The 21,619-nt window shown below is 54.2% G+C and overlaps 1 pseudogene; it reads left to right on the top strand.

Moving 5' to 3' along the window:
• Positions 1-1,096: 1,096 nt before the first annotated feature.
• On the top strand, positions 1,097-2,496 carry LOC144144589 (innexin shaking-B pseudogene; annotated as a pseudogene).
• The last annotated feature ends 19,123 nt before the right edge of the window (positions 2,497-21,619 follow it).

The following is a 21,619-nucleotide window of genomic DNA, read 5'->3' on the forward strand; positions in this document are numbered from 1 at the left end:
CTGTCTGTCTGTCTGTCTGTCTGTCTGTCTGTCTGTCTGTCTGTCTGTCTGGTGATTCAGCCACCCGGCGAGTGGCAGATCCAAGAGGGGGCGGGGGGAGGGGAGGGGGCGGCTGGGTGATCGCGCTCCCCACGAAGCCACTAGTCCACCCTCCCCCTTTCCACACCCATCGACACTGATTTTTCGGCACTGTAATTTTTTAGACTACGCCGGGGACCATCGCTCTCCGCAGAGAGCGAAGTACCCCTTACTTCACTTTTTGTTAGGCGCGATACTGGCTAACCCTACCGCCGCCTTAGTGGGAGCCCCAGCGCGGAGGAGGGGGGAACGGCAACCTCGTGCCTGTCAAAATCACCTCGAGCAACTCAAAATCCTCGAAATCCCTCAAGTAACAACCACATATAAATATCTCTTCTTTTTTGTTTTCAATGCTGTTGTAGATTTCAAGTATTTTTTTATTGACGTTGTGGTTATCTACACATCGTCACGAAGTTCGCACTTTTTATTAATACTAGTATCTAGTCAAGTGTGATATAATGACCCAAGTTCCGCCAACCTCCATTCGATAGATTCAGTTGTTCTTAAACACGTGAAACCAATTTAATTAGCATTAAAGCGGTGGTCTCATTCGTTTTCATGGCATTGTTTACAGTGCGCGAGAGCTGCAGGCGGTACACGATATGCGTCGTCTGCTCCGCCATTCCGCGGCAGGCCAAGAATCTCGCGCGCCCCCGCTCAACGAAGATGTTTTTTTCTGCCGGGAGGGGAACCCTAATCGCACTGGATACCAACCGGGATTTTTTTTGTGTGTGTTTGCGAAGTATTTAATTATTAATAACCTGTTGCACTCGCCTGTCTCATTCATTAATTATTAATTGACTGTTGCATACACCCTCGCAATTTTGCCAATTTTATTTGTTTTGACCGTCCTAATGGGCAAAAATAGGACGTTACTATTTCAGGCACTCTTTATCGTGCACATAAAATAAGAATTTCGTGGGAGGCTATTGCAATAGTTCAACCTGGTGCATGCACGAACGTTGAACACGCGATCTTTTGTTTCGTAGCAGACGCTCTCGCATCTTTCCTTGGCGTCCCTCTTGGAGTGTGTAAGGAACGCTGCCAAGAAGGTTGCGAGGAACGCTAGGTGTCCAATCGTGGTCGGCGCTTCAATCGACGCGTCTTCCGGTCGTTCTTTGTGGAACACGTGGATCGCTTCGGCCTGGTTCGAACGCTGCGCTGTGGCGAGAGACGCTTCGCGTTGTTGAACTTTTACTTGTGAGCTTGGCTCCGGAAGAAAAAGAATTCAAAAGATGCTTCAACTCCTGGGAAACTTGCGCAACTTCTTCAATGCGCGTCGCGTGCACATCGACGGCAACGTCTTCCGCCTTCACACCAGTGTCACGGTCGCCTTCCTGCTCGCCTTCTGCATGCTTCTCACTGCCAAAGAGTACGTCGGTTCTCCAATCGACTGCCACTGCCCGAATCTGCCTGAAAGCATCGTGAATTCCCTGTGTTGGGTCGAGTCGACGTTCAGCCAGCGAAGCCTGTTCAGCGCCTCGTACAGGGACAGCATCGTCTACCCCGGTACGGGCTATGCGCCTGTGGGAAGCGGTACCGAAGATCGCAAGTACCACACCTACTACCAGTGGATCTGTTTCCTGCTGTTCACCCAGGCGCTCTCCTTCTACGCGCCTCGCTGGCTCTGGAAGGTCTGGGAAGGTGGCCGCGTTTCGGCCATCGTCGCCGCTCTCGACATACGCTCGACCGCGTTGCAGGACCGGGCCGAAGCATGCTCGCAGATGGCCGACTTTCTCGTTGTCAGCATGAACCGCAACCGTTGGTACCTGGTCAAGTACATCGTCTGCGAGCTGCTCAGCGTGCTGAACGTTGTCGTCCAGATGGCTCTGACGGACTACGTCCTGGGTGGAGGCTTCTTCACGTACGGCTTGGACCTGGTCAGCTGGCACCGCGGCGCGAACCAAGAGTTTGTGAGTCCAGCAGTGATGACGTTCCCTCGCGTGACCATGTGCACCTTCCTCAAGTTTGGCCAGTCAGGCACGCTCGAAAACCACGAGGCCATCTGCGTTCTGCCGCTGAACATCCTCAACGAGAAACTGTTTGCCTTCCTCTGGTTCTGGTACGTGTTCCTGCTGTGCTCTGGCCTGCCTGCTGTGGTCTACCGAGCCCTTCTATTGGTGACGGCACCTCTGAGGCGCCGCCTGGTCGCTTGGCGCTACCCGGACAGCAAGAGCATCTCGGCTGTCGTGTCGGCAATGTCTCCCGGCGACGTCTTCTTCCTCAGCCTGGTCGGTCAGAACGTGGACCCGCTCGTCTTCAGCCAGCTGGTGGCTGAACTGTCTCGCAGGTTGGTCAAGTAGCCCACTTTCGGGGAGACTGTCTCGCTCGCGGCCACTTCAAAGTTCAGCTGTTAGAGAAGTTTCATTCGTCTGTGATCCATTTTCGCAGGGCAATTTCCCCTGTTCCTAACTGTCAAAGGTCAATTGTATTTTGTTTTCAAGATGAGAATAAATCTGATTCGCGTTGCCTTGGTGTTGTTCGGACTGTTCACTGGCTCATGAGTGATGAACTGACGTCATGCAATACTTTTCCAGCGCACGAATGCAAATCACCAGTGCCGCGTCTTATAGAGGAGGATGAGGTATAGGCGTCCCTTGGTTGGGGTCGTCCTCAGTCCAGAGAGCACTGGTCTTTTGCTGCCGGCAGGCCCTAGTCCACCAGTCGCCGCTTGTCTTGAACTGGTCAACTGGTCCTCCACGTGCTCCGGGGTGGGGTTCGATAGGGGGTAAGTGACGGTGAGTGTCGCCACTCCTACCCAAATGGTAGGGAGTGTTGGGTGCGGGCAGTGTTTACAAATCAATGTGTATGTAGTGGGACACAAGACATGGAGTAGTGTTCCATGCGGGTAGGTGTTTGGAGCTGCCCGAGGGTAACTGCGTCCTCTCTTGTCACCTTGGGGTGTGGTGGGGGGTAGACGCGGCAGTCCAGTCGGCAGTGCGCGGTGATACCGGTGTATCTTCTTGGAATGTCGTCGCTGATGGTCACCAGGAAACATAAATTTGGGGACATACGGAATTTGTACGTTTGTAGGAAGCCCTACCTCGCAAACAGCTCACTCGCATTCGCATGAGTAAAGAATATTTCTATATAGCTTAGCTGTTTATGGCTAGGGTTCCATCATCCATGCATTTTTGTTCTGCGTCAACAAGTCGACAAAAGCACTGCCGTCTGTTTGTCCGCACTCCAGTCATGTGCCGGTCACACATGCCTCTTGAACGAATTGCGCAGTCGGCTGACAGCGGCCGTAGCGCCGTTATCAGATGATAGCGGAGAATCAACAGCAGCGCGAAAGCGTGCAACAACGCCCCGAAAGCCGCCGCCGCCGCCACCACCGCCGTAAATGTAGCCGCGGTAGTTGCGCCTGAAATTCCACCTCGCCCACTAGCAGTGGGTCCCTTCCGGTTGAAAGCACCTTGCCCCGTCGGAGCGCCGGCGTGAGCGCATAATTCTTCTTTAGCTTGAAAGCCATTCCGAGAGACATTGTCGTGTCGGCGGCCCTCGTCGACCAGTTGGTTATAGTTCTTCTGGCGGAGTAATAATAATAGATGTTAGTCTGCTGGCATATAAAGTCTTTCTTTCTCCATTTGGACTCTGTCACCGGTGTGCATAAAACTCAACATACCTGGGCCCGTTTGCCCGAACGCGATAAGTGGGGGAATAAGTTCTCAACTACGACTTTACCGCTGTATAGGTAATAAGTCGTTTGCCCGAAACTGATACAAACGCTTGGTTAAGGTAGCGTTTGTGTCGGGTTTTCTGGAAACCGGCTTATTTGCCGTGGCTGAATTCGACTTATTGGCGTCTTATTCGTTAGCGGGAACTTAATCGCGCACTTATGCGTACGGGCAAACGGGCCCTGGTGTCACCTCAAAGCAAACACTCCCTCAATTCTACTTCCTTCAACTCGTGCTCGCCCACATTAGTGGCTGTTATTCACATATGGCCCACATTTTTACGGACGGTTCATCTACACCTCACAGTAGTGCATCGGGCGTCTACGTTTCGCTTACCGGCCAAGCGCTGTCCTACCGCCTTCAACGTGCAACGTCATGCACGTCGGCCGAGCTTCATGCAATTAAGCAAGCCCTCCGCTACATTCTTCGTCGGCCATCATCAGAATGGGCTATATTCACGGACAGCGCTGCAAACCCTACGGCACGCCAGTTGCTTCAGCCTTCACGACCATGTATCCCGCGACATCACCTACCTGCACAATATAGCCTACGTCGCTGGGCATCGTGTGACCTTGCAGTGGATACCCGCACATTGTGGCGTTCTTGGCAAAGAGAAAGCAGATGAGGCGGCTCGCAGAGGGCTACAACTCCGCAATGTAAGGAAAATTTTCTTTACAAAGCACGAGGCTGCAGCGCTACCGAAGCAGCTTGCCTTAGAGGAACGAAACCGCCTCTGGTCTTTTCCCGAAACTCACCACCCTTTTCTGTATGACATAGACTCAGACCTGAGAATGAGGCTCCCAGAGCGAATCCCACGTCGACTTGAGACGCTCTACCATCGGCTGCCCCTCAACGCAGCACTTACGAACTCCTACCGACATCGCCTCGGTCAAACCACAAACCCTTACTGTGATAACTGTGGTTTGCCAGAAACTGCTGAACACGTTTTATTAGAGTGTCCGGCGTACAACCAGGAAAGGAACGACCTCGCCAAGAAGATCGAGTGCCTCAACAATGGACTTTTATCATTGAAAGCTCTTCTTGGACCATGGTCATCTCCATCATCCCAGCGAAAAGTGTTAGATGCACTGTTTGATTATTTACACGACATCGGCGTCACAGAGACAATGTAGAACTTATACATCGTCATCCTAGGCCACCTCGACTTTTACGTGACCCACGGAACACTCCGTGTTGCCTTCTTTTTGCCTCTTCCTTTTTTCCCTCTCTTTCGCCCTGCTTCCTTTGGGGTCTTTACTCCCTCCACCTCATCCCCACGCATGTAGGCGACCACATGCCTGCAGACCTCTCTGCTTTCTTCTAATAAAGAGCTCTCTCTCTCTCTCTCTCTCTCTCTCTCTCTCTCTCTCTCTCTCTCTCTCTCTCTCTCTCTCTCTCTCTCTCTCTCGGCGGTGTATTTCACGCCTAATTATGCACCCATCCCCGGTTGCCGGCTTAGGCGTGCACGAGTCGGGGTGGCATGCACGCACAGCCGGGCTAAATGCCGATACCGATGCCGATACCCGTTGTTGTGGAGGGAGATTTAAACGTAGGAGTCTCATGGTTCAACGCGCCCTGTCAGGTGTCCTCCGCAATCGAGCGGTTTGGGTCTGAGTTGGTGTGGTTGGTGGGTCTGAGACAATAAGATGCCTACGACTGGGCAGCGAAAGGGACACCCACGTGTGTGTCCTCTGGAATAAAGGTGGAGGCCTTCGATGTGTTAACTCGCTATGGGACGGACGCATGTCGTTCACTTGGAGGAAGAAGAACGGAAACTGAAAAAAAGCGTCAGCCCGAATAGGAGCGTGAATGGGCGTGAAAAACACGGAAAGCCGCTACGCCGCCGTTGCCGTATGAGTTTCCAGCTGGCCAGGTAGCTGCTAGTCCCTCCCGGACATGCGCGTCGACAGGGGGATGCAAAAGAAGCACTTTCCTCCTCCTCCCCAAGCAACCCAAGAACTCATTGCCCCGCCCCTTTCCCTCTTTTCCATCAATACAGTAGATTTGCCCCTCTCAAGACAAAATCCTGCCAATGCCCATGCACATGGCCCCACTCAGGGCCGTACCCAGAGGGGGGGTTTGGGGGTTCGAACCCCTCCCGAAATCTTTTCCAGGCAGCACGTAAACAATACTTACTGTTGCTTTCAGCAAAACTATCCCCTTCCCAAAATTCATAACCCCCCCCCCCGAAAAAAATTTCTGGGTACGGCCCTGGCCCCACTACACACGGGGAAAGAAAAATTACAGCAAACCCCTCGATCCGCCTGCGGAACTATCGAGCAGAAGCTGAAACATCGTTACACACTCTCAAAAGACCATCAACAAGGCTGCAGGCAGAACACCAAAACGTTTGAGAAGGATTCTCCCATCTACAATAACGAAATTTCACGTCACACTTCTGACATCACCCCGACACGAGGGTCTCGAAGGGAGCAGGGTACGCGACCAAGAAGTACGCGAACTCACATACCGTGTATACCTGCGGCCACGACTCTCCACCCCCAAAAACACACAGAACGCCTCCTTATCCCGCTCCTGTACAGGGTGGTGCGACGATAATTGGAACACCTTAAAAATTTTTCCTGGGCGAACCGCCACTCTGCTCGCGCTCAACTTCACATGCGGGTCGCATTTTGTGGTCTATTTTGTTTCACACCGGGAACAACGCCATACTTACCTGTTTACTCTGAAAATAAATAAAAACCATTTTCGCCTATGGGAAAAAGGCCGCCGATTTAGACGTGTAGTGACTAGAATAGTATATTCTAGGCACTACACCATACCATAGGCGACAGCTCTAGCACAACAATCCCATAGTACGAGAGCTGCGCCGCAGTGACAGCCGCAGGCTGGCGCGAAGGCGACAGCTCTAGTACAACAATCTCATTGTACGAGAGCTGCGCCGCAGTGACAGCCGCAGGCTGGCACGAAGGCGACAGCTCTAGCACAACAATCCCATAGTACGAGAGCTGCGCCGCAATGACAGCCGCAGGCTGGCACGAAGGCGACAGCTCTAGTACAACAATCCCATAGTACGAGAGCTGCGCCGCAGTGACAGCCGCATCTTTCGGTCACCTTTCGGTCACATCTTTCGGTCACCTTTTATTCTATTTTGACTTGTCATGTTTATTTTGAATAATAAAATTGCTAGTCTTGCAAAAGTTGCTCAGTGCTTATTGCTGCATTTAAGGTGTGTCTATAGACGCTTTAGCTCAGTCAAATTTGTCAGGCCACACGAAATGCAGTGAAATGTGGTTATGCTGTCCCATCCATGCAATATCAAAGTTACCCGCCGCGGTGGCTCAGTGGCTAAGGCGTTGCGCTGCTGAGCACGAGGTCGCGGGTTCGATTCCCGGCCGCGGCGGCCGCTTTTCTGGTGGAGGCGAAAAGCAAAAACGCCCGTGTGTACGAGATTTCGGCGCACGATAAAGATCCCCAGGTGGTCAAAATTAATCCGGAGCCCTCCACTACGGCGCGCCTCATCGCCTGCGTTGCGTCGGCGCGTTAAACCCCACAATCAAGCAATATCAAAGTTGTTTTAGATGAAATCAGTTAGATATGTGCACTCTTGTTCTGATAACCGCATTTCTATATACCCCTGGGCGTAAAACAGGAAGAGAGCTGAGTCGTCTTGATGACATCTTAATAAGATGATAGCAAGATGAATACAATGACGCTGGCGCAAACTGCTGTGAGAGGTTTTTCTTTATGTCTCCACAACTACTAGAAAACATCGTCCCAAGACATTATGTCTCTATCTGGCATGCTTAGAAGTCTCGTCGATTGCTATTCAAGGTTTCTGAGAACGTCGTCAAAACGGAGAATAAACGTTTTGTTGCTTTCAATCCAGATAGCTATGAGGTGTTTAGTATTCGTCCTGTAAACGTCTTGTTGGAATTTCTAGCAGTCTCTGAGATATCATCAAAAATTACTTGCAAGACGTCTTGTAGATCAAGCATAGCGTCGCGTTAGCCGAGCTACAGGATGGCTATCTCCCGTCTTGGCAGTGTCTATAAAAATCTTGATCAGGAGTTGCGTAGACATCTCGGAGGTCTTGCAAGATGTCGTATAGAAGTGTGGTAGCTGTCCTAATGTGCAGATCAAGATGTCTTGGACAGCTACACAAGATAAGTTTGAGACTTCTACAAGACGTGCTTGCGTTCACTGGGAAGGGAGGGTCTCTAATCATCATAATCAACTTGCGCTGACTCGCATGTCCACATCGGCCGCCATTTTCCCATAGGCGAAAATCGTTTTTTATTTACTCTCAGAATAAACAGGTGTCAAACAAAATAGACCACAAAATACGACCTTCATGTTAAGTTTGAGTGCGAACAGAGCGGCGGTTCGCTCGGTAAAAAATTTTTAAAGTGTTACAAATATCTTTCCTGTTCAGCACGGGAATCTCAACGGTCATGCATCGCAAACTCTGCGCAGGACCCAAATTAACATATGTACTCACAAATCTAGATGAGAGAATATGTTCAGTAGGAAACATCCGATTTAACGCAAAGCAGTGTTAAAGGGACCCAGAAAAGCTTTGTGAAGGTGGCAATCAAATGCATTAAGGTGGTAGAACACATAACGGGGGATTTTTGAGCCAAGTGTGAGCCCCCCACGTTGTACGGATAATTTGTAAACAATTTTAGAAGACCGCCTTTCTCAGCCGATGAGCGCGCCGCCGCAGCGCGCCGACCGCAGCTGACGCAACGGCGAAGCGCCCCTCTGATTCGGACGATCGTCGGTCGCCGGCAACGTCACTGCCATTGGCTTCCGGCTGCTCTTCCTCCTTTCTGCACGATCCCGAGGCAAAGGCGGGTCTGCAGCGATTGACACGTGCCTAGGCGCAGGAACGTAGCTAGCGGAGAACGGAAGTCGAGAGTCGCGATGTCACTGGCTATTCCCAGTGTTTCCAGCTGCTTTGAAAGAAGCAGAGAGGGAGGAGGAATCGATCGGCAAGGGGGGAGAGGTGCACTTAATTGCTTCTGGCGCAGCTAATACTGAATGTAGATCAATAATTACAACGGCATTACATCGCTATATTGGTGCTACGCGACAATAAAGGCCTTTTGTAACTTTTACAAAAGGCTTTTCTGGGTCCCTTTAACAGCAGGGGAACATCCGCCCCCTTCTACGCAATCTGTTCATATCTAAGGATATAGGTGCCCGGACCAGTTCTTCACCTACCTGTCAGGTGACTGAAACGGCCGGGGAAGCAGCTGCTGCATCAGGGACCCTTGTTTTAGCTAGAGTTCAACACTTGGCCTCCTTTTCTCGAACTGCCGCTATGTGTTACAAATGTAATCGCTCTCTATCTCACCTTTCTCAGCAAAAAGAAAAACAAGAAGTTCGTTCTGACCACGGCGGTTGAGAATGAACACTTTGAAACACTGACACTTTCACTTTCTCGCTCAAATTAACCAAAACCCCACAGCCGGGACCTCTCACGCTTCCATCTTAAGCCACATAAGCATACACGGTCTCTGTATTTCCTTCGCTTCGGTAATTCAAAATCACTGCGGTTAGTCTTGCTCTCTTCGCTAATCTTCCGTGCTTGGAAAGCAAAAACAGTAAATGCAGTAGCTCCGTTTTAAAACACTCCCTCGACGTCGAAAAGAACGGTACCGCGTCGAACATCTGAAGACATAAGCGAGGTGCTGCGTATAGGCGGAGAAGCGGAAATGAACCGCTCGGACCTCATAGCGCACGTTCGCATGCATATTGCGACAATTTGTAAAAGCTAAGCTTTAGCCCAACAACGGGCGCCACTGCAAGAGTTGAAAGATGATGCGAGACTCTCTGGCTGGTAAGGTTAACGTTGCCCGTTGGTGTCTGGAGGTGCAACCCGGCGCTCTACCTAGTACGATCAACACACAGAAGTTCGGAGTTACTACCTTGAGAGAGCAGATACTATCTGCCACGTCCTTGTGTCCACACAGGCACGCGGAATACCTGGGAAGAAAAACTGCCGTGTTCGGCGCCGTGCGGCTATGTCGCACACGTCGGAGAAGCTCGGCGTAGCTCTATCCACGAATCTGCTGACGACGCCCACTGCTGCAGACACCGCTACTGACATGGCACTCGACGGCTCACTACCAATGGAGGTAACGCCACCGCTCCCACTACCTCCGGCTGACCCGTCCAGTCTACCGAAGCGCCTGTCGGACCAAACAGCACCCGCAGTCCCGACAGTGGACACAACTGCGCCTGCAGCCAAGCGGGTGTGTACACCAGCCACAAACCCGTCACTCCCACCGTTGGGTGAACCAGCGGCTGCCCCTCCACCACAGAGAGCGGCCGGTGGTTCCCAAGGTGCCACGGGTAAGGCTACGAACCCCTCGACGTACAAGGTTGCTATCAAGCCTCGGGAGCGTTTCAATATTTCCTCGCTTCCAACAAAGACATTGCAACAGACGCTCGTCAGCTGCCTAGGAACATCTGGTTTTACCGGCTACTCGTACCACAATCGCACCAACTCAATATCAGTATGGTTGCCATCTCTTGAGGCTGTCCAGCGATTGTGCTCCCTGGATTGTATTCCTCTCACGCCTGAAAAGAGCCTGTCTATACAAGCGCACCTGCTATCAGGAACTGACATCAGGCGCTATGTCGTTTCTGGCGTGGACCCAGGAGAAAATCCAGAAGACCTCCGGTCTGGCATCCGGTGCGCCACCCACCAGGTGCTCCTTGTGCGATACATGGGCTCCGGCCGTACGTGCCTTGTTACTCTACGAGGCCCGCTGGAGCCACCTGACCGTTTCCTGTACAACGGGTGCGTACTTCGCCCACGTCCATACAAAGCCGGAGTGGTGCACTGTTATCGGTGATTTCGTCAGGGACACATGAGCAAGTCGTGCCCATTCCCTGCACCAGAACCACCGGCTACCGATGCATCAGAGCCACCAGCTACGCAGTCGGCTGCATCGCCGCAGACCGAGTTTCGGTGTGGTCTGTGCCGTACAGATGACCATGCGATCACGGATAAAAAATGTCCCACTAAATGCAAAGCTATTCGTGCTAAGCGAAAGGCTTGGCGGCGCCAGTCTGGTCCCAGCGGAATTCCTACGTTTAACCGGTTCGATTGCTTGGAAAATGAGGAGCAGGGCACAATGGAGGAAGACAATGTGGATCCTCCGGAGAGCGCCCAATCTCTCACTACAACGCTGTCCCGACCGACGTACCGCGACGTGCTCCACCGCTCCCGCCACCAGCGGAATAAGCAAAGTCAAATTGAAAAGCAATCTCTGGATATGGACGAGCTGGTTGAGGTACACCATCAGTTGGCCCTCCTGCAAGCTGAGGTCACGAAGTTCACCCAGCGCCGTGCTCGGCTAATTCGTCGCCCGCAACGCCATCAGCCTCCACAATAAGGTCATTCCAATCAGGAGGCGCTGCGGTCGCCGAGGTGAGCGGACGTGTCTCGCAACGGCTCCGTCGGTTATGCTCAATTGTGCCGAAAGTTTCCCGCGGACCCAGGAAATTCTATTACCACGAGAAACAGCTCGACCCAGGGAACACGCCGATACCAAATTTTGGTGAGGCGACTCGACTTTTCACCGATTTTTGGTGATTGGAAGACTTCGAGCGTTGCCCGGGAGCTAAGCCTAACCTAGGCTTAGCACGACTTCGGGCCGGCGCGCCCGCCGGCCGCCAGCCAGAGCCCCACAGCCGTCGCCGCATCGCGGAGCATGGCGTCTGCGATGGACACGGATCATGCGCCAGACCGAAAACAAGCAGAGCCCCAGAATTTCCACATGCACCTGGACCAGCGAGACGGCCGCACCGTAATCGCGGTCGCCGGTGAAGACCTACAAGAATGCGACACCGCGGGGTGGACCCTCGCCGCGCGGCGCCCGACGACATCGCACAGGGACCCTCAACCGCCACGTGCAACCGGTGAGTCTCCCGCCAAAAGGCACGAACCTCGTTCCTCGAAAGCCCACTTTGTGAGAAGAGTAACTGCTACTATGACGAAGGCGGCTCGTATGCCTACCAACATTCCTAGGGACGAGCACAAGATTATAGTACGACCTAGAGGCGGGCTCAACACCGGCCGCGTGGAAGCCACAACTCTAATGACGGCCATAATGGCGGCTACAGGCATAGCGAGAGACGAAACCCTGCAAGATACTGTATGTGCTAACGCGGCACAAAATATCATAGTGTTGAGCACCCCAAGCGAGCAGAGAGCGGTGAAATACGCCCAACTCCGAACGCTCAACATAGGGGACCAAAGCTACGAAGTAAACGCTTACCACGCGGCGCCCAACGGCACAGCCAAAGGCGTAATTTACAATATCGCGGCAGCAGACACGCCGGAAGAAATAAGAGCTAACGTAGTGAATCAATGCAACCCCATGGCGATCGACGCACACCGAATAGGAGACTCGCATGCCGTCATCGTCCTGTTTCAAGGTCACAAAGTCCCGGCAACGGTGAAATACGGCGCGGTCTTACTCCGCTGCAGCCTGTACCGCCAACACCATCAGGTATGCCGACAATGCGGCAAAATCGGGCATCGTCAGGACGTATGCCCTTATCCTCAAACGAAAATATGCTTCGCATGCGGAAAGCCCAATCCAGGAGAGAATCACGAAGAAGAATGCAAGCCTCACTGCAAGCTGTGTATACTGGCCCGCACCCCACAGGGGCACCCGGCTGCTCAAACCGATTCAAAATGCCATACTTAGTCAAGAAACGACGCTGGGAGCGCGCGCAGCCACCCCCACCGCAGAGCGTACGTGCACCGAGCAGAAACCCCGCCAATTTCCCACCTCTCGAAACTCAAGGTCAACGGGAGAGGAGCCGCAGCTGCACGCGGCGAAACCCCGCCCACCAGGATCGCTCGGCCTCCGGCAGGCGCGAAAGCCGCAGCAGAAACGCTCGGCGCGGTAGCAGAAACGGTCGCAAAGCGTCTCGCTCCTGTGAAAGGGTTAAGTGGTCGGACGTAGTTATGAACCCCAAGCAAGGCACCAGCCCGCCAAAGCAGCACAAGACCGCGATGCAAGCCCTACAAGAAGAGAACGCCGAACTCAAGGCAGAGATCAGACGTCTGGATCAGCGCCTCGAAGAGGCGTTACGGCACCTTCGCAACCCACCGCAGCAGCAGCGGGAGCAACCGAAGGCAGCAGCAACCGCTCCGCAACCGGAGTGGGAACAAGGGAGAGTTCCCCGGCCCCAGTCCCTCACGCCGCGGCATCAACAACCCCCACAGCACACAGCGAGAACACAGGCAAGTCCCCAGCCTACCTTCCAAGTCCCACAAACGAGCAAGCATGCCCCCAAACAAGAAGCAAAGCCTGCACCCCGCCCAACCTCCCCCGAGGAGAGCATGGAAGAACAAGACGACGAACACCCCCAGCCTGCCAACGATGAGACCGAACCCCGCTCAACCAGCGGGATAAGCTCTGCTGTGCGCCTACGTAGGTGCACCGAGAGAATTGATCGCCTCGAAAAAAGAATGGATGCCTTCGAGCACCGAGTGAATGCCCGCTTCACCGCCATAGAGCGCCGCCTGGACGCGCTCCAAGACTTCCTATATCGCAAGCTAGGCCGTGAAGATGACGCAACAGAAAAGCGCAACCCCACCACCTCACTGCAAGCATCAACATGGCCCGAACACCCGCAAACACAGGCCTGAAAATATGGCAGTGGAATGCCAACGGGTTTCGCTGCCGAAAGGCGGTCCTCCAACAACACCTACAAAGCATCGACTCACCGCCCGACATCATCATGGTACAGGAGACCCACACGGAGAGTGCACCGACCCTGCCTGGTTACCGAGCGCACGCCAGCCCTCCGAGCGCGAGAGACTGTGGCAAGGGGACAGCGCAGGGAGTGTGTACTTTCGTGAAAAAGGGACTCACATTCATCAAGCATGACCACTTCCTCGACCGCAGCACCATAGAACACTGCGCGACCGAGGTAGTGGTCGGCAAGAAACGACAGGAAACCCTCCTGCTCGTCAACATTTACAGCAATCCAACGCACCGGCAACAAAAGTTCAAAGCCCTGTTACACAAAGCGACACGCACGGCAGCAAACGAAACAATAGTTATCGGAGGCGACTTCAACGCCCCGCACAAAGAGCTGGGATACAGCCGCACAACCACCAAAGGGAGAGATCTTCTCGACGAAGCCAACGCTGCAGGATACACCCTCTACTCGGACCCAGAAACCCCCACCCGCATCGGGACCTCCACGACGAAAGACACGAACCCGGACTTGACATTCATCCGACTGTCAACCAAGACTAAGGGAGACGTCACGTGGACCAATACGGGCTGCAACCTGGGAAGCGACCACTACATCCTGGAAGTCGTAATCCCAACAAGTGTACACCATACAACCGCACCACGCCGCCAGCACAAACTCACCAACTGGACACAATTCCGCAAGACCCTAGAAGATTCCCATCAACTGCAAGACATCACAGACATCGAAGAGTGGACGTCAGCCGTCAAGCAAGCGCCGACTGAAGCCACCACCGAAATCGACACCGACGAGGACATCATCCAAGTCGACAGCAAATTAGCCCACATGATCGAAGCTCGCAAATCGCTACAACGCCGATGGAAACGACAGAGACATAACCGCAAGCTCCGAAAGAAAGTGGCCGAGATAGGACGAGCCATCGAAAAGTACAGCCAAGAACTGTGTACCCAACAGTGGTACGCCATGTGCAGCGCCGCCGACGGTCAACTACACAAGGGCCAGACCTGGAAGCTCCTCCGCCAACTCCTGGACGAGACATCGACGAGGGGTTGCCAACAACACAGGCTCTCCCAAACCATGCACGCAGCACTAAAGGAGTTGGGAGAAGAAGAGACAGGCAAGCGCATCAATGCAAAATATCTGCCCAGTACCCCTGCAGAACAGCACGAAGATTACCAAGGAACTGACAATCCAAACCTGGATAAAGACATCGAGGAGTGGGAAGTCCGGGCCGTGCTACAGGAACTCAACTGTAAGTCCGCAGCCGGTCCCGACCAGATCTCCAACAAAGCCTTACGAAATCTGAACGATGGGGCCATCACGGCCCTAACGAAATACTACAACCGCTGCTGGCAAACTGGCAAGCTACCGTCGCAGTGGAAAACGGCCCGGACGGTGCTCATACCCAAACCCGGCAAACCCCCCAACATAGACCACCTCCGCCCAATCTCACTAACGTCATGCGTGGGAAAGGTGCTCGAGCACGTACTACGAAACAGGTGGCAACGTTACTTCGAGCAAGAAGGCCTCTATCCGGACACCATGCTAGGGTTCCAGGAGAAGCTCAGTACCCAAGATGCTATGCTGTTACTACAACACGAAGTCCTCGACACGACAGTCCCCACCAGAGACAACAGAGCAGTGCTCGGCCTCGACCTCCAGAGCGCCTTCGACAAGGTGAACCACTCGGTCATCTTGAAGCAGGTCTCTCGGTTAGGAATGGGCCAACGCACCTACAACTACATCCGGGACTTCCTGTCCAGTCGAACCGTCAAGATCCAGGCGGGAAACCTGCAACTCCAAGAACGAGCGCTGGGCAGCATAGGAACTCCACAAGGCTCAGTAATATCGCCATTACTCTTCAATTTGGTCATAATTGGAGTGGCCAACCGCCTGCTCTCGGAGGTCCCGCTAGTCCGCTACACTATATATGCGGACGACATCACGCTGTGGGTCTCCGGGGGCAGCGACGGCCACATAGAAGAAACGCTACAAGCCGCCATCAACACCATTGAAAGCCACCTTGCAGACACGGGCCTTAAATGTTCACCACAGAAGTCAGAACTCCTCATCATCCCACCACCGGGAAGATACCGGAAACAAGCCGCCCAAGGCGCAGAAAAGATCACATTACACACAAGCGATGGCACCGTCATCCCAAGAGTCACGATGCTCCGAGTGCTCGGAATGTTCCTCGAAGCAAGCAGAGGTAACGGAACCACAGTCGACAGACTGGTGACCAAACTGGGGGCGGCTACACGCCTCATCAAGCGCGTGGCCAACCGGCATCGAGGCATGAAAGAGGCAAGTCTCCTCCGGCTGGTCCAATCATTTGCAACAAGCCACGTGTCTTACATCGGGGCCTTTCACGGTTGGAAGGCCCACGAACGAGACAAAATCAACGCTGCAATACGCAAGACCTACAAGGCTGCCCTGGGACTCCTCAATTGCGCCAGCACGGCCAAACTACTTGAGCTGGGCGTCCACAACACCCTAGAAGAAATTGCGGAGGCCCAGCGGACAGCCCAAATAGAACGCCTCAGAAGGACTAAGACGGGGAGGAACATACTCACCAGACTGGACTTCTCAGAAGCAGAAACACCGCAAACACAGGCAGCCCCCTCCCTACCGGAAGGCGCCAGGCGACGACTCCAAGTCTCACCAATGCCCAGGAACGTCAACCCGGCCAACAACCCGGGAAGACGCGCAGCACGAGCAAAGACCCTTACAGACACATACGCTGCCGACACCGGGGCCCTCTTCGTCGACGCAGCAAAATACCCACATAGACAAGACACCTACGTGGCCGTGGTGGTCAAGGCCACCACCGGTGAAATCTGCAACGCCTGCAGCGTCCGAGCATCGTCGGCAAGCCAGGCAGAAGAGATGGCCATAGCGTTGGCACTCACGGATCCCCGATGCTCCACAATCCTGAGTGACTCGCGCTCAGCCATCAAGAACTACGCAACAAACACGGTGTGCAGCGAAGCAGTGAAAGTGATACGGTGCAGTGAAGTGCGTAAACCAGTGCGCGACGCAGTGCCCACCACCCATCTAAGGTGGTTCCCGGCACACACTACCACAGACAGCAACGGGTGCAGTAGCAGCAACCCCAACCGTAACGAGACGGCGGACGCCGCCGCGCGAACTCTCACCAGATGCGCGACGACCACCACCTCCCTCGTCTCAACGGCTGGGGCGGACTGCGAAGACTGTGAAAGGTGTGGTGCAGTGAACGCCGACACAGGCGACCGAGACGACGAAGAAAACGATCCCATACAAGAGTATGCAGAAGTGCTGGGGTGGTACAGGTACGGTTTGCGGACCATGCCCCCACCCCACCCTAAACTCACGCGAGAACAAGCAGTGCTTTATAGGCAGATACAGACGCGATCAGTGCTGACTCCGGCGCTAGCGCGCCACGTGTGCCCGGAAGTGTTCCGCAGCGACGTGTGCAGTGTGTGCAACAACTCTAAGGCGACCCTGACCCACATCTTGTGGAACTGTGAACTACACCCCACAGAAGCGGCAGCATTCCCTAGACGGCTGCCAGAAGACATACAAAGAGCAGTGCATTCACACGAACTAGCAAGTCAGCTACTGGCAGTCCAGCGGCTCGAGGTGGCTTTCTCCCGGCAAGCGCGAGAGACTGAGCCTGCGGGTGGTCGAGGACACGTCCCCAACGGCCATCTGCGGGCTGGTCCAGCGTAGGCTGGGGAGGCAACATCACGAAGACGCCATAAACAAAGTCGGGTGGCGGGCGACCCTGCGTGGTCCCCCCCCCCTACCACCTCCGCAGGACATTTTCAATAAAGTTCATTTCTCTCTCTCTCTCTCTAATCAGACCCGTTTCTCGCCCTCCAGCCTGACCACGGCAAAGCCAGTCTCATCTGCCCTTAACCACCAAGACCTACTACACTTTGTAGTGCAACAGCTACAGCAATTGGTGTCGGTGTTAGCAGCCCAACTCCATTATGCCTGAACCACAATACTTAGTGCAGTGGAACTGTCGCGGGCTCACAACAAAAATTGGAGAGCTTCGCGAACGTCTTCGCCTGGGCAAACTTAGTGCTTGGGCTTTCCTCTTACAAGAGACCAATTGCCTGCCTCGTCTTCCCAATTTCACCGCTTACGCTAATCCATCCATACCTGATCGTCGCTGTGGCCCCACCAGCTCTCCGCCAGGCAAAGCTGCCATTTATGTACTCACGTCTTTGCCACAAACTCCGATCCCCTTACACACGTGGTGCACGGCATGGCAAGAAGTGGTGGCGGTTAAGGTGTAACTGCCCCGGTGTGCTGTGATTCTTGTGTCGTGCTATGTGCGCCCACACAGCGGACGTGCACCTCGGCTACGATTGGGCTGGCTATCCTCTCTGCGCCGTTCGAACGCAGCCTGTCCCATACTTGTGGCTGGGGACTTCAATGCTCCTCATTGTGACTGGGGGTACCCCACCTCAAGTGAACGCGGGCGTGTGCTACTAGAACACTTCCGTGATGCTAACTTTACGCTTCTTAATGACATTTCGTGCCCTACGCGCCGATGTATTCATCCTCGGATGCCACCGTACTCACCTGACTTAACATGGTGGCTTGGGGGTGATACGGTATCATGGCAGCGAGAAGCAGACTGCTGTGGCAGTGACCATCACCCCATTACGATTGGCATTACCCCGAGCTCGACGCGTCGCCTTCGGCGTAGCTGCACGGTTGTGAATTGGGATGACTTTCGGGGTAAAACCAACACAAACCTCACGGCGCTCAGCCCAGATCCAATCGCTGTTATTAGGCATGCTCTGAATGACGCCTCTCAGAAAACGTGGGTAGAGGAGTCCCGGCCAAAACCTGACCTCCGACTCTTGCAGCTATGGGCCCAGAGCAAGCAAGCTGACGTGGCTGCCTCACGAGATCCCTCGTCTGTGGAGGCTCGAATACGCTTGCAACGCCTGACTGCGGCTGCCAGGCGTCATGAGAAACGTCTGTCAAGGCAGCGATGGCTGAGCTGGTGTGAATCACTCGGCCCATCGGCGACTACATCATCCATCTGGCGCACCTTTCGGGTGATGGAAAGTGGAGGCCGCACTCCGGATGCGGCAGCCAGTGCATGTCTGGCATCGGGCAAGACTCCCGACCGATTCGCCACCGATGTTGCCCGCGCCTTGTACCCTGCCTATGACATCCTTCCAGCTAGTATCTAACTGAACCATACTCCACTCTAACACAACCGGCTTCCTTGGCCAGCACGGGTACATGGTGAAACATTCACGGTTTACTTGGGCAGTCGCGGTGGGTTGTATGGTAGTGCAGTCTGGGCTGCGGCGGCCGGGGAGACGTCGCTCGGAGACACGAAACGCCAGTAGCCCGTGCCCGTTTCCTCTGTCACATCGGGTTGGTTCACCGCCCTCTGACGACGCGGCTCATGGAATTCAATCTGCTTTTACAATGGCTGAATTCCTAGCTGCGATTGACCACGCAAAACTTCGGACGACTCCGGGACCGGACGGCATTACATATGAGGTGTACAAGAACCTCGATGAGCCAGCGCTTAGCCATCTCCTCAACTACATCAACGAGGTTTGGCTCTCTGCCCAAATACCAGAGTCGTGGCTTCACGCAGACATTGTGCCTATACCGAAGCCAGGGAAGTCACCCGACCATCTTCCCAACTTGCGCCCAATCGCCTTGACGTCCACTCTTTGCAAGCTTCTGGAGCGCATGCTGGCAGCCCGTCTTCAATGGTGGTTGGACACCTTCCAATGGTACCACCCAGCCCAGATCGGGTTTAGACCTCGTCTGGGTACAGAGGATGGGCTGGGCCATTTGTCGTCAATGGTGCTACTGGGAGGTCGTTCACACAAAGTGCGGACAGTCCTTGCTATGGACATCCACAAGGCGTACGACAACGTCAGCCACGGGGCAATCCTGGAAACTCTCCGAAGTCTTTATCTACCAGACAAGGTGTGCGCTTTCATCGAGACCTTTCTTACTGGAAGATCCTTCTCTGTACGAATCGGCGGGGCAAGCTACGGCCACTTCACACCAGTTCGCGGAGTACCTCAGGGGTCAGTTATTTCACCCCTCCTCTTTAATATTATGATGTTGCCGCTTGCTTGGCATCTGGGCTCCATACCGGACCTGCATTTCCTCGTCTACGCGGACGACATAACGGTATGGACCGTCCACCCAGACCTGCATCGCCAAAACGTGCGCCTTCAACAGGCCTTGAGAGACACGCAGACATGGTGTCAATACGCCGGACTGACACTTTCAGCGGACAAAACAGCCGTTCTGTCTGTGGCCAGTGCTTGGGGCCGTCGCAAACTAGCGATTTCTCCCCTCATACTGCAACTTTCCGGCCAAACCATACGCACCGCCGCATCTCTTCGCGTGCTAGGTTTGGCAATTTCTGCGTCTGGGTCGGCTGCCATGTGGCTTCGATCTGCCCGACAAAAAGCAGGACAGATGCTTCACCTGATTCGACGCATCTCACAGAAGTCTGGTGGTTCCTGCTCTAAGATGGCTCGCCTCCTGGTGAGGTCAGTACTGCAGCCTCGACTGGTTTATCAGGCCCAATTCCAGTACATGACTCAGGCGGAGTGGGCCCGACTTGAGGCTATCAACAGAGCCGCTATGCGCACCATCACCTGCCTTCCTGCAATGACCCCGATACCATCGCTCCAAGCTGAGGCTCAGCTTAACACGCTTGACGAACTCGTCGAACAACGTCGCTCAGCCCGCATACACAAACGTACTTTTGTTGCGGAAGCAGCGGCTTTGGCTAGCTATATGGGTTGTTCCCTACCTGCTTCACCAGATCGCCCTGTAACCAGGCCGCCGTGGCGGTATCACCAGGTGACCGACAACCGACCACTGACTAGACTGCAGACTCGAACTACCGGAAAAGCATGTGCGAGAGGACCACTACTGACGGCTGCGACCCAGTACGAGGCGATAGAGGCCTTCGTGGACGCTGGTGCCCAGGATGGCATTTTATCTACGGCGATACAGTGTCCCGTTTATCCTGACGCCTCTCAAACTTGCCTCTACCAAACCACCCGCACCCTGGCGGAGCTCACAGCCATCCGGGATGGCCTACAGCCTACAGGCACTAACGTCGGCCCTACAGCGCGTCCCCGTGGGTTCCATCCTACATCTTTATACGGACTCCATCGCAGCGATACGGGATTTACGCCAAGTTTCGAACAATTGTACCATTTCAAGGGACATCCACACACTACTAGACACGTACCCCTGCCCTCTCAGGCTGGTGTGGGTTAGGCGGAATACGCTCCCCGCTCACATTGCAGTGGATATGGCTTGTCACCCGACGTATATTCCTCGGCCGCTGCCAATGTTAGCAACCGGTCCGATAGAAAACTTTCTCCAACGGAAGGACGATCTGCGTCGCGCCACACGTGCCCTCATCCCCCCGTGTGGAACGGACCTCCCCAGTAGACTTGCTCGCTGGGAAGAGGTTTTGCTGCGCAGACTTCGCGTTGGAGTGGCGCTTTCACCTGTTGTGACCCGGGCGTGGCCACCACGCTACCATGCCCCGTTCGACGACACCTGCCCCTTCTGCACAGCTCCGGCCGCACAAGCTGACGCGGACCATCTCATATGGACGTGTCCTTCACTGGCCTCAGCCAGAAAGCGACACCTGAGAGGCACAGGCCTCCATCCTGGAAGACCCCCCGACCTTCAGCGGTGGCTCTGGGGACCCCACCACCGCGCCCTTCTTGACTTCCTTCGAGAGACGGGGGCCCATGTATATTTGTAAATAAGTTATTTTTATGCCAACGGGCATTCTATCGCAAAAAAAAAACAAAACAAAAAAAACCATTCACAAATGAACGGGACGACGCCGAAACCCACATGCCGGCTGCTACTTACATGTAGGGGTGTACCGTCCCATCTGTCCCTTACGTTTAACTCGCTTTCCTGCTCCTAGCTTACATACATACCTGCGCTGAAAGCAAGGAAACCGCGCCGACAGCACTAACTGCAACTACGCTGATCGGCGTAAATGGACGCGGCACAGTCGTGCTTGACAATGGCGAGGTCATTTTCCGACAGCTGCGGAACATCTCGAGGGCATTCCTTGGCAGCCCGTCTTGACTTTCGGCTATCAAGGCATCTTTTTTTTTTTAGGG

Source organism: Haemaphysalis longicornis, unplaced genomic scaffold, assembly GCF_048455015.1.
Source record: "Haemaphysalis longicornis isolate Haplotype H1 unplaced genomic scaffold, Haemaphysalis longicornis Haplotype H1 scaffold_7, whole genome shotgun sequence".
Taxonomy (NCBI): Eukaryota; Metazoa; Arthropoda; class Arachnida; order Ixodida; family Ixodidae; genus Haemaphysalis; species Haemaphysalis longicornis.